This window comes from Nicotiana tomentosiformis, chromosome 8 (assembly GCF_000390325.3).
Source record: "Nicotiana tomentosiformis chromosome 8, ASM39032v3, whole genome shotgun sequence".
NCBI classification, from domain to species: domain Eukaryota; kingdom Viridiplantae; phylum Streptophyta; class Magnoliopsida; order Solanales; family Solanaceae; genus Nicotiana; species Nicotiana tomentosiformis.
The window spans coordinates 19,184,797-19,197,253 of NC_090819.1; positions in this window are offsets into that span (position 1 = coordinate 19,184,797).

Below are 12,457 nucleotides of genomic sequence, written 5' to 3' on the forward strand. Positions count from 1 at the left end.
CGACAAGGTTTTAGGAGGACATGAGTAAGGATAAGAAAGGGCAAGTGAGAAGGTGACGAGAATGGATAAGTCCTCGGGATTAAACCCACGAAAATGAGAGAGCTGATGGTTTCTCTAAGTTATAGAAAGCTCAGTATAGCTTGAATGAACTCAAAGGAGTCTAAGACTAATAGCATTTAGAAGAGATGGAATGCTGCCCTGTTAGTAGAATGAGGGTGTAATTATGATAAATAAAGGATGACGTTTGGACCTTACTTAAGTAATGATTTGAAGGGATTCATGAATTGTACAAGATTAAAATATCCACGTAAGGTAAATCACACTGGGATGCTATGAGGTGGATCAGTCTCATTACTCCAGATATCCCCGATGAGACGTGAGCCTTAGCAACAGTGTTACATAAAAGGTCAAGTTATCAATGGTAGATTATAGATCAATGTTGAGGTGAATCAACAATGGATGGATAATAATTACAAAGTATAAGATGATAGTAGGCCGTCATTCTTAAGATGAACAGTAATGAGAAGGCATTAAAGGACTTAGACTTTTACATAGTAGCTGCCCAGAATTGGCCGGCCAAATCCTGGCATAACTGTACTTGCGGACATAAGCACGTAGGTGCGCTCACTCAAAAGCGGAAACTATGGCGCAGATGCACAACTATTCGCAAGTGCGTCGTGAAACTCGCAGAAGCAGCTTCGCAGAAGCGCTTCTGGAGTCGCAGGTGCGGATATCGAACTGGTTTAATCAAATAACTCCCTCATTTCATCAGGTAAACTCTAAATTTTTTTTCTCAAACTCAAACTCCTCTCATCTCTCACACAAATCAATCAGTGCATCAAACTGCTCACGCGAGTTCTCACACAAGACAAGGTAGGTGTCTCTCATCTGCTCCTCTCTTCTACTTCTCTTTCCTTCTTTTTCTTCCTTATTTCTGGGTTCCCATGCCCGTTCCCCTAACTCCCCAATTCCCTCTGATTAGTGTTGCTATTAGGGTGAGGATATTAGTTGAGAGTATGTAATGCGTGTTGTTGTTTTGAACATCCATGTTGGGGGAAATCTGAGTACCCAAAATAGTGTGAAGAAGCATAAATTCTCACTGCTTGCAATGTGTTCGACAAATTGTCCAAAAGAAAATCGTTTGCTAAGTACCACAAAATCAAGTTTAGTAGTATCGTAGGTTTATGTAATGCACTAATTTAGAAGTCTTGAGTATAAATTACGTGCTAAAAATCTTGTTTGAGCAGTAAAAGAGTCGAAATTTCTGGGCATTTAAACCCACTGATGAACATCGCAGAAGCGAATGAAATGCCGCAGATGCGGCGTCACACCTGCATAGACTGTCCGCAGGTACGAACACTGAGGAAATGGTAAAAACCGCAGAAGCGGATAAAAACCGCAGAAGCGGGACCGCACCTGCGATGGCTGTTCCGCAGGTGCGGAAACTGGGCAGATTTCCAAATTCCAGTAGCTTTGCATTTGGAGCTTCCCGGGCCCATTTGACTCGATTCATTGGCCTAATTGCTTTGTTTTAAATTGCCTAATATGATTCTACTACCCGACTAACATTGTTTTGATTTTTTTGAAGGTACTTTGAGCTAAAATGGACCCGAACATGAACGAAAATGCTCCGCTTGCTCACGAAATTGAAGAAGTGGCTGAGGACTTGAACTATGATGCTACCAGATTTATGTCTTCCCAGTGCCAAGCCCGGTATTATGATGATCTCCTCACGAAGAAGCTCAAACTTGAGAAGGGAATTACCGATGACAAAGTGTCCTAACTTCTTCCGGATTTCCATGGCCGGCTAGTTTCAAGCGGCTGGACCTACTTCATCCCCACACCATGCGATGCCAATGAAGAATGGGTTAGGGAATTTTATGCCAATTTAAGGCATACACATTTCCAAAACCATGAAATCACTATAAGAGGGAAGACTGTGAGATTCAGAATTAAAGAGATAAATGATGTCTATGGGCTCCCAAATCATCCGCTCGAGCCAGTGCAAGAAAGAGATACATGCGACAATGGTGATTGGCTAGTCGCAAAGCTATGTCCTCCAGGTCATAGAATGACTTGGGCTACAAAGAAGAAAGGCATCAAATATGGTGATTTCACAGCCGAAGCAAAAATGTGGTTGTATATCATTGGGAGTAGAGTGTCTCCTTGTGGGAACGTGTCTGGTGTTCCATACACCAGGGCCTTGATAATTGCTTGCATCCTTGATGGCATTCCTGTGAATATCGGTCACTACATTATTCGGGAGTCGAAAGAGTATGTGCTTCAAGGTGGCACATTATTGATATTTCCATTATTGATAACAAAGTTGTGCCGGCGTGTACATGTTGAGAAATGGAATGGAGATCATTTGATACAGGCAGACAAACCATTACACCCATTGAGAGTGACATGAGAAGGCAGTGTGCTCAAGAGTAAGAAGAGGAAAGTGGAGATTACTGTAGGTGAGGGGTCCTCCTCACAGACTGCTCAGGCCGAGAGACCATTTGGGATACTAAATTCCCAGCTTGCTTCCATTCGTGACTTAGTGTCACAACTCCCTAATGGCCCCTCACACTCCCAGCCTATGCCCGAGTACTTCACTAGGGATGACATGAAGACCTACTTAGATGCACAGAAAAAGCAGGCAGAGTCTCAGGAGAAATAGCAGCATCTGTTGGCAAACTTGAGGCCGCCTATGGAAACTTGGCCAAGGCACATGCAGGTCTTCAGTCAGACTTTGAAAAGGAGAAAGCGAGCAACAAGAAGAAGGGCAAGTTTATGATCAAAATGTGGAGAGGCATCAAAGCCATTTTCAAAAGGGGGCAGCCGAACAGGAAGATACCTGCTGCTGATGCTAAGGATAGTGAGGAGTACTCTTTCATGTCGAGTGCTGCTGATGATGATGCTGATGACACCGAGGATGATGAGGCTGAGAGTTCTCAGCAGCAGTGATTAGCCTTTCTCCCGCAGTCTGCTAGTCTGACGCAGACCTCAGGGAGACCCTCAAACTATTCTTATTTTATTTTGATATTGTGCAGTGAGGACACTGCAATGTTTTTAGTTGGGGTGGATTTAGGTATTATACTTTATTCGTACATTGATTCTATATATTTTCCCTTGCCGGGTTTATGTTGTGGTATGGATATTGTGTGCCCTTGCCGGGCTTGTTTTGTTATTGATTATCATGTGCTCTTACCGGGCATAGTTTCTTTAGTTGTTATTTTTATTTCTGTAGTGTTTATTTTATCTTGTTCAGTAGTTTTAGTTTATATTATTTTTTATCTCTTTTAATAGTAATATACTTTTAAATAAATGTCCTTGGGTTTTCTTTATGCTACTGTTCTTTCCCAAGGAATATTTATTTGTTGAATCGGGTGACTTTTCCCTATGACAGATGGCGTGACAACTTTCTTAAGGGAATTAGTCTTATTTTGTTTTGTGGAGACTTTTGGATTATTTGGTACTAACAAAATTAATCTCTTGTATGTGAAGTGTGAATTAAGAATACCCCTCCGATTTTTGGTTTTAAATTGAAAAAGTAAGTTGCATGGGGAAGAATAATTTTTTAGACAACTTTTTGGCTCATTTGGTGACTCTTTGTCCACTAGTTGGCATGATATTGCTCTAAATGCTCTTGTCAAGAAGTGAAATTGATCCGGCTTGATTAGTTCATGTGCCATGTGTGCTAGTTTTTGTTATAAATAATCCTTGTGTTTACTTCTATCATCTAGAATTTGCCTGGTTGGTCTTTCAATGCTAATGTTAATTATGTTTGGTTGGAGGGATGTCCTTAGGAATTCTTTGTAATCTTTAAAAAAAGCCTCTTTAGCCTTTCAAGCCTACCATTGCATAAATATTATCACTAGTTTACTCCATCTGAGCCTTTAACTTTTTCTTTGGCCACGTCATTACAAACCTTTACCCTTTTGTGAAATAATCTCCTCTTTTGAACCCATCCCTCTTTGAATATTGAGAATGAGGCTAAAAGCCTAAGTTGGAGGTGTTGGTGTCAAGTTGGAAATTGGTAAGGTTGTAAATTAAGGGTAGAAACATATACCTCAAAGTTGTTCATATGAAGTTACTCAAGCTCCAAAAGAAAATAGTATAAAAACAAAAGGGAGAGAATAATATGTATATATATAAATATGGAGTCTTGAGAAGATTAGAGAGGTACTTTAAGGTGGTTTTATGTTGGTAGCTAGATGCCAATAAGGGCGATGTGTTTTAAGAAGAAGCAAAGTGCAAAAAGAAAGACAAATGTGAGTAGTGTTCAAGGAGGGTGTAGTCACTTGTATCCCAAATGCTTATCCTACCCTTCCCTAAACCTACATTACAAGATTAAAAAGTCCTTATGGGATCTCTAACCGAATGTTCTTGAATAGGCGGCGAATTAAAATAAGGGCAAGCTTATGGCATGATATTTTGTAACACTTGAAATTCTTTGTTGAGAGTGAGTGTCTTTGTGCATTTGTCCCTTGTTTTGTTATTGTAAATATGGTGATTTTGGGACTTTCTTTCTTGTGAGGGCACATGAATTAGGATGGATTGGTGACATTGATGTATCCCGAAATGAGTAAATTGAGCATATGTAGTAGACTAGTGCTTTTGAGTCACTTCTTGAGGCTTTTTGTTGTCACTTGATTATTTTGAAACTCCTTTGCATTTCTTAAAGTTGATTTTAAATTAGGGAGTTGTTTGGTTGAGATTCACATGTTTGAGCTTAATTATTAGTACCAACCAAATCCATAAGTATGGTGCTTAATTGGAGAATGTGATTTGTTTATGATAGCAATGCCACTTGTGCTTTAAATGGTAGAACCTCATTGAATTGTTGGTTTTGATTTGATTGAGGACAAGCAAAAGCCTTAAGTTGGGAGTGTTCTTCAATTTGTTTATGGTGTGTATTGCTAGATTTTTAGGTAAATGATGCCACGAAGAGACTTGAATTCAAGTGAAGTGGAATTGTGCAAAAAAGAGTACAAAAGTGCAAAATCCTTCAGTGATTCTGCGTATGCGGAAGACTGTCCGCATATGCGAACTCGCATCTGCGAGCTGGAAGGCTGCATCTGCGGAGTTAAACTTTACTAGGACAGCATCTGCGGCAAAAATCTGCACCTGCGGAGTCGCTGGTGCGACTATTTTGTCCGCATCTGCGGAGATAGGGAACACCTGCAATGGCTTATCCGCATATGCGGAGTCGCACTTGCGCCACAATGTCCACATCTGCGGAGTAGGTAAAATCCCCTGAGTTCATGCATCTACGATTGAAGGCCCGCATTTGTAGAGCCGCACCTGCGAGGATCTTTCTGCATGTGCGGTCAACGGGTTTCTGACCTGGGCAATATTGACATTTCACATTTTCTCAACTCCAAACCCACAAATATACGACCTAGCTCATTTTTTGGGATACCTTGGAACATCTATGGCTTACTTTTCAGTCTAGATACTATAGAGAACAAGTTTTGGAAGCTAGGGTTCTTGCACACACACTTGAGTCTTGAAGATTTAAAGCTTTTGGTTGAGAATTTCTTACTCCTTTATGCTCATTTCTTTATTTCCTTGATTTGTATTGTATATCTAAGTGTGTAGTATTTATTTCCAACACTTGAATCTTGTTTATGGAAATATTCATATTTAAAGTGTGGATTAAATACCTTGTTGTGCTTATGTATTGATCGATTTTTATTTATTATGAAGCGAGCTGTTGTTTCTTTAATTATTCTTGTTCTTAAATGTTTTCAAAGGGATTAGCTAACCCTAGGACTCGCCCATTCACTTTGGATTAATTTTGGAAAAACTAATTCGGGGTTGGGAAAGATTAATTCATAAGAACTTGAGGTGTTAACCCTCACTTTATAGATTCTACCTAGTGATAGGAATGAACTACTTGTAGCCATATTCAGATGTTCTTAATCTCTTAATTGTTTTAGGGATAATTCAATTAGGAAGTCTTGTTAGTATTCGAGAGAAGCTAATATAGAATTATTATCCTAGGCTAATTAAATAATAAACTCGTTCATATTTATAAAATTGTGAAATATATTGGATCGTTACTTGAGTGTAAATCCCGATGCACCCATGCTTGTAGTTATTGATCATTTTACTTGCTTTCTAGGTTAGTTTACATTTTCGCATTTGGCTATAATATTTTCCCAACAACCATTCTAAGTGTTTGGCATTGCATAATAAGTGATAATTCTCTTACATTCCTAATCGCCTACATATTGTTCTCTGTGAGATTCGACCCCGACTCATAGTTGGGTAAATTATATTGCATGTGACCGTGTCCATTTACTTTTTAGTGGTGGATTTGGACTTCATCATAGGCCCCTATTGGGTAACCTCTGATCAGATGGTAAGTTATATACCGAGCCTACCGTGGCCGAATGCCTATGAGCGAGCCCAGCATGGCCGAGGTACAGAGCCTAGTATGGCCGAGCGCCTATGAGCGAGCCTACTACAACGGAGCAGTTACACGTTCCGAGCTTTATAGGGATGGGCATCTATTTTATTTACTATATTGAGAGAGTTAAGTCAGTATCAGCAGGTAAGTATATCTCTAAATCATCTTTGACTCCCAGTTACTTTAAGTTATTTTATTTCCTTGCATACTCGGTACGTTATTTCGTACTGGCATCCCTTTTTCTGGGGACGCTGTATTTCATACGTGCAGGTTCAGACAGACAGACGGGTAGACCTCCTCAGTAGGTGTTGCCCGAGTTCAGCTTTATCGGTAAGCTCCACGTCCTTCGGAGTTCTCGAGTCTAGAGTTTTGTCTACATCTTGTGTATATATGTATATAGGTTATGGGTAGATCGGGGCCTTGTTCCGATCACAGTACATTCATCAGTAAAGGATTGTAGACATATCCTATCAGTTAGTGCAGTATGTCGGGCTTGTAGGCCTTGTATGTATATTTTGTTGGTTTGTCTGCTATAATAGTTGTGATGGCCTTGTCGGCCCAGCTTTATATTGATGTTTAGTCAGTGTTAGCTTCCGTTCAATTTTATATTTTGCTTCGCAAATTGTCTTTCAATGTGGTCATGGCCAAAGTATGACATTATATGTTCAGAGTCCCTTAGTCGCAAGTTGGTACGCAAGGATAGGTGAGGCACTGGGTGCCGGTCTCGCCCCCCAGGTTCGGGGCGTGAGAAGAACAACTCGTAACAATATAATAAAATCAGGTGCAAGTAATAACTCAAACTTATTATGCTCAGCTCATTCACAGTTACAGAAAACAAGCATGCTTTTTAGGTATATCAAAAAACCCAAATCTTTCATCAAAATCACCAAAATATGTGTATGAAAACTGTGATTTTCCCAAAATCTTTCAACAACGGATAAGATATTTTATTCTCAGATAACATGAGGAAAGTACATCTTTATGCCTACATGTCAATGTGCATGTGAAGTTATGAATGCCACAATACCGTATAGCATGAGGAAATGCATCTCTACGCCTACATGCCAAATATGCATGTCAAATAATACATCACAGTGACAAACTCATGTACTCACACTCTTAGTGTACCCAATCTCACCGTCTCACACACAATCACTCGGTACACTCAATCACTCGGCACACTCAATCACTCGGCACACTCAATCACTCGGCACTTGGTACCTGCACTCACTGCTGGTATGTTAGGCTCTGGAGGGGCGGATTCTACCCAAGCGCTAATATAAGCTAACATGGCATGCTGCAGCGTGAATCTGATCCCATAGTGAGTCAATAAAGTCTACTGCGACGTGCAGCCGGATCCCATAAATGTCACTCACAACTCGGTCCTCGGGCCCAAACTCAGTCATCAATCTCTCTAGTCTCCCGGGCTAACAAATCTCATGCAAATCAGCCCAAACAATGATTACATGATGTAATAACAAATCACGACCCAATTTCACCTATTGGCCGTGATGGCGCCCAACGTCGCCGCTAGGCAAGCCAACAGTGAACTAATCTATGTTATTTTTTTTAATAAGTTTCCAAGTAATTAAATTTTATTTATTAAGAAATTAAGGAGTAGAAAATTTAGTAAATAAAACGAAGACAACTGAGTGGAAATCATAGTGATATAAGTACTCCAAAACTATAAAGTCTACTGGTATGTGTGCCAAGACATGGTGTCACAAGTATATGAGCAATTAGTAGAATATACAAAACTCTAACTACTGTGTGAAATAAAAATAGACAGAAAATAAGTGCAAATGAGAGACTATAGGTGCTGCAGGATGGCTTAGGAAGCAGCTCACCATTAGGCCTCAGAGTAATGGGGGTGCACGCTGGTGAGACTGCCAGATGCACCTACCTCAGATCATGCACGGTTAGTGCAGAAGTGTAGCGTGACTACATAAACAACATGTACCCAGAAAGTATCTAGTCTAACCTTGAAGAAGTAGTGACGAGGGGTCGACATTGTCACTTACTATGGGCTAACAATAAAAATACAAAAATTCTAAATGAGCATGGTTTATATAAATAATAATAGTATCTCAATAACAAGTAGGAAATAAATAATTCTATCACTACCGCTAAATTCCAAGTTAGCTTCTGTCGTATATATATTTTAACCTCCCAGACCATAATATTATATCAAATATAATTAAGCTCCGAGTATTATCACGCACGATTATGCCGAGGTCATACGACCTGATCCAGAATAATGTGTACAATGCCACGGGTCGTGCGGCATAAACCATAAATGCATCTATCTACTGCCGAGGCGTTCAGCCCGCTCCACAAGAAGAAAGGATACTTTATGAACAACCGATTTACAAGCTAATACAAGGCTAATGTACAAAGTAACATAATTTTTATTAACGATCAAGTAACCCGCCGAAAATCAGGTAAGTGGAAGTCGGCCTTTCACAATTCCTCTGTCAAGTTCCAATATAATTTAGGCACTTAAATTAACAGGTAGTGTGCAAACATTACAAATAATTCATGATTTGGGTCCTAAACTACCCCACACATAAGCATAATTAGTAGCTACGTACGGACTCTCGTCACCTCGTGCGTACGTAGCCCCCACAATTAGAAGCAAACAGTAATTTAAATCACCTATGGGGTAAGTTCCCTCTTACAAGGTTAGGCAAGAGACTTACCTCATCTCAAAGCTCACTTTCCGGCTCCAAATTCACTCTAAATCCTCAACTTGGTGCCGAACAATCTGAAACTGGTCAAATGTTATATAAATTAATCATTACATGCTCGAAAGTTCGTAATCTAACTATTAGAGTAGTTACCCAACCCCTAATGGAAGATTCCTACAATGAACCCGAGGCCCACGTGCCCGGATTCCGGAAATTTTCGAAGATAATTATTACCCATAGCCTTACGATCTCAAATATATAATTTTCATCCCATTCCATAATCATTTTTTGTGGTTAAATACCATTTATATCAAAATCTAAGTTTTTCATCTAAACCCAAAGTTCTCACAATTTACATGTTAAAATCAATCCATAATCTATATATTTTACTTACATTGGGTAGGAATTACTTACCTTCAATATCTAGGTGGAAATATCTCTCTAGGAAGCTCCAAAATCTCCCAAAGAAGTGAGATAAATGAACCAAAGATGGCCTAAGTCCACAATAAATGGACCTCCCTGCCTCCGATACTTCCGCTTTTGCGGCTCCATGACCTCATCTGTGGTTCTGCTTCTACCGACACAGCCTCGCAGATGCAGCCTCGCAGCCGCAGGTGCCCCTCCCACTTCTGCATGCGGAGTCTCGCATCTGCAAGCCCGCTTCTACGGCACAAGCACCGCACCTGCGCACCAAGCCACTTCTGCTATCCTTTCCTCGCATATGTGCCTTCGCAGATGCAGCCCCTATCCTCGCTTCTGCGACCACTGGGCAGCCCAAGCTGGGCTGCTTCTGCGGCTGTTGACTCACTTCTGCAAGCTCGCACCTGCGGCTGGCCCTCCGCTGGTTTGATTGCACTAGAAGCTTGATGCTTCAACTATTCATCCAAGGACAAACAACTTCCCTGCATCGTCCGAATGGAATCCGGGGCCCCCGAGGCCCCATCCAAACATGCCAACAAGTTTTTAAACATAAAATGGCCCAAAACCATAGAATCGCGGAAAACAATATTAATACTAAGAATCGCGGCCCAAAACCAATAGAATCAACTTACGAAGTTCAGTTTCTTCCAACTTACTCCGAGCGCGCCGAATCATACTTAAACTACTCAGAATGACACCAAATTTCGCGTGCAAGTCTTAAATCACCATACAGAACTATTCCTAGGCTCAGAATCGCGAACGGACCTCGATAACACCAAGTCCAAGTCCAAGCCAAATTTAAAGAACTTTAAAACCAACAATAACCCAACTTTCAACTCTAGGCGCTAAAACGCTCCCGGGTCATCCAAAACCCGATCCGAACGTACGCCCGAACCTATTGCGACCGTCAAATCCTGATTCCAAGATCATTTACTAGAAATGTTGACCCAAGTCAAACTTAACCCTTTAAAGCCAATAACAAGGAACTAAGTGTTCCGATTTCAACCCGAACTCTTCTAAACCCAAACTAACCATTTTCGCAAGTCGTAAAATAATAAAAGCATATACAGGGAATATTATTTAGGGGAACGGGGATCTAGGAAGAAAAATGACCGGTCGGGTTATTACATTATCCACCTCTTAAACAATCCTCGAATCTTTCTAGAACTATACCTGGAGTGCTGAATAAGTGTGGATATCTTTTCCGCATGTCCTCCTTGGCCTCCCAAGTCGCCTCCTTGACTGGTTGGACCCTCCACTGAACTTTTACTGAAGAAATTTTCTTGGACCTCAGCTGCCGAACCTGTCTGTCAACAATGGCAACTGGCTCCTCCTCATAACCTAGGCTCTCATCTTGCTGAACCGTGCTGAAGTGTAACACATGCGACCTGCCGGCATGATACCTCCGGAGCATAGAAACATGGAATCTTGATAGACTGGGAGGCAAAGTAAGCTAATAAGCAACCTCTCTAACTCGTCTCAACACCTCAAATGGACCTATAAACCTTGGGCTCAACTTGCCCTTCTTTCCGAACCTCATGATTCCCTTCATAGGCGAGACCTTTAAGAGAACCTTCTCACCCACAATAAATGATAAATCACATGCCTTCTCATCTGCATAACTCTTCTGTCTGGACTGTGTTGTACGAAGTCGCTTCTGATTCAACTTTACCTTTTCCAAGGCATCCTTTACTAAATCAGTACCATATAACTTAGCCTCATCGGGCTTAAACCATCCGATAGGCGAATGTCATTGCCGACCATATAAAGCCTCAAATGGATCCATCTCAATGCTGGAATGCTAACTGTTGTTGTAAGCGAACTCGTCCAAAATCAAGAATTGATCCCACTGCCCTCCGAAGTCAATCACACATGCCCTGAGCATATCCTCCAAGATCTGAGCTGTCCGCTCCAACTATCCATTGGTCTACAGATGAAAGGCTATGTTGAGCTCTACCCGGGTCCCCAACTCACTCTGTACCGCCCTCCAGAAATGCGAAGTAAACTGAGGGCCTATGTCTGATATAATGGAGACAAGTACACTATGCAACCGAACAATATCCTAAATGTAAATCTGAGCCAATCTTTCTGAAGAATACATCGTCACTACCGGAATGAAGTGTGCTGACTTGGTCAACCTGTCGACAATGACCCATACTAAATTAAATTTCCGCAAGGTCCACAGTAACCCAACTACGAAATACATAGTAATGCACTCCCATTTCCACTAAGTTATAACCATCTTCTGGAGTAGGCCACCTGGCCTCTGATGCTCGTACTTAACCTGCTGGCAATTAAAGCACCTCGCTACATACTCAACTCTGTCCTTCTTCATCCGCCGCCACCAATACTGCCGCCTCAGGTCGCAATACATCTTCGTAGCACTTGGGTGAATAAAATACTGAGAACTGTGTGCCTCCTCTAGAATCTTTTCCCTCAATCCATCAACATTAGGGACACATAGACGACCCTGGAGTCGTAGAACAAAATCCTCCCCGATAGTAACCTCTTTGGAACCACCCTGTAGTAAAGTCTCTCTGAGAACCAATAAGTGCGGATCATCAAACTGAAGAGCCTTGATCAGCTCGAATAGTGACGACTAGGCGACGATGCATGCAAGAACTCGGCTGGGCTCCGAAATATGCAACCTCACAAGTCTGTTAGCCAAGGACTGAATGTCTAAAGCTAATGGCCTCTCCTATGCTGAAATGAATGCCAAACTACCCATACTCTTCGCCTTTCTTCTCAAGACATCCGTAACCACATTTGCCTTGCCCGGATGATAGAGGATGGTAATATCATAATATTTTAGTAACTCAAGCCACCTATGCTATCTCAAATTGAGATCCCTCTACTTTAACAAATGCTGCAAGCTGCGATGATCGGTGTAAACCTCACAGGACACCCCATAAAGGTAATGTCTCTAGATCTTAAGAGCATGAACAAT